Genomic DNA, 1,626 nt, shown 5'->3' on the forward strand with positions numbered 1-1,626 from the left:
CTTTCTTTTTTTTTTTTTAATAATAAATAAATAAATAATAATTCCACCATTATTCTCAGAATTTTCATGTAATTGGTGTAAGAATAATTCTTGCAAAATGACGCGCTCATGAATTTATACAAGAGCCCACATGGTCACAGAAGAGAGAATTGGTATGGAAGAGAAAGAGAGAAAGAGAGAGCGAGAGAGAGAGAGAGAGAGAGAGAGAGAGAGAGTTAGCTCTCTTCCGCTCCTTATTTCATTATCCTTGTCCAATTTATTACTAGATTACATCCCACACTAGAGCTTATTTAAATTTTCAGGTGAATAGAAAATTAATTAAGAAAAAAAAGTAGAGTACAATACAGAACCCCTATGAAAAATACAAACAACTAATAAGATGATGATACATCACAACCATGGGTGGTTAAAATAATTACTAAAATGACGATACATCAAAAGCCAGGGTAGGGAAAAATAAAAGGAAGGTCCCAATTAATAATAAGATGTACCCTATTTCTCAATGTATCTAGGCTTGTAGAATAAATTGAAAGAAGCATTATTTCTTATCTTAATCGATAGCTTTACGATCTACTCTATAGTCAGCGATGAGGTCCACTTTCTTTATTCTTTTTCAACTAAATATGATGAATCACAACACTAAATACAAGCTTACCATTAATGTTTGGGATTGGCTTCCTATTGATTTTTTTTTTTTTTTTTTCAATAGAAAGGAATCCCTTACTGATAACCAATCCGGCTCGGTTATTGATAGAGTGATAGATTCGCATTTCTTGAATCTCTTTTCTGATTCAAAGTGGTGTTGTACGGAATATCCCCCTGTTCTGTAGGAATAGATTTTTTTTTTTTTTTTTTTTTTAAATCCACCTCTGTTCCCTTTGAATTGGAGGGGTAGTTCTTTGATGATGCCAACACAAGCTAAAGATCCTAAGGTAACGATATTTGAAAAAGTAGAGTAAATTACTTCTTCCCCCCCACCCCCGGTGTGCGGATTATGATCCAATTGCAAGGCACTCTCTACGGTTCGAAACTTAACTTGAACTTCTCTTACATTTTAAGAAGTCTTACAAGCAACCCCAATCCCTTAGTATGAGACAATTAAGTAATAACGTTAGTAGGCACTACATTCATAAATGGTCAAAATACCCTTTGGTTGTTGTGAGTTTACTGTTTTACCCTTTCTCTAAAACAAGAGAAGTAATACCTTCCCTTCCCTTCCCTTCCCTTTCATTGTTACAGCTTTATTATCTCCCTTGTTCTGAACTTCTTCTCTAGGGCGACTCGCATGTAACAACTAACAACAAAAGGAATTAAAACCCTAAATTAAATGAGATTCTAATAGAAGCCATGTCTAGTCCTAGAGAAACTATTATGTATGTTTAAATTATTTTCCTTACAAATATCCGAAATCAATACAAAATCTAAAAAACTAAAGAAACTCATCTACAACAGAAATTAAAAACAGGTTGATGTTGTTGCTGCTGCCTTATATTTTATTATTTATTTATTTATTTTTATTTATTTGAACTGAAGCAAAACTATGAAGCAAATCGAAGTTCAAATCTGAATGCTCTTCTCCGAAACAATAATGATATTAAAGTTTGTAAGACTCATTAAAGTTTGTAA

Source organism: Macadamia integrifolia, chromosome 5, assembly GCF_013358625.1.
Source record: "Macadamia integrifolia cultivar HAES 741 chromosome 5, SCU_Mint_v3, whole genome shotgun sequence".
Classification (NCBI taxonomy): domain Eukaryota; kingdom Viridiplantae; phylum Streptophyta; class Magnoliopsida; order Proteales; family Proteaceae; genus Macadamia; species Macadamia integrifolia.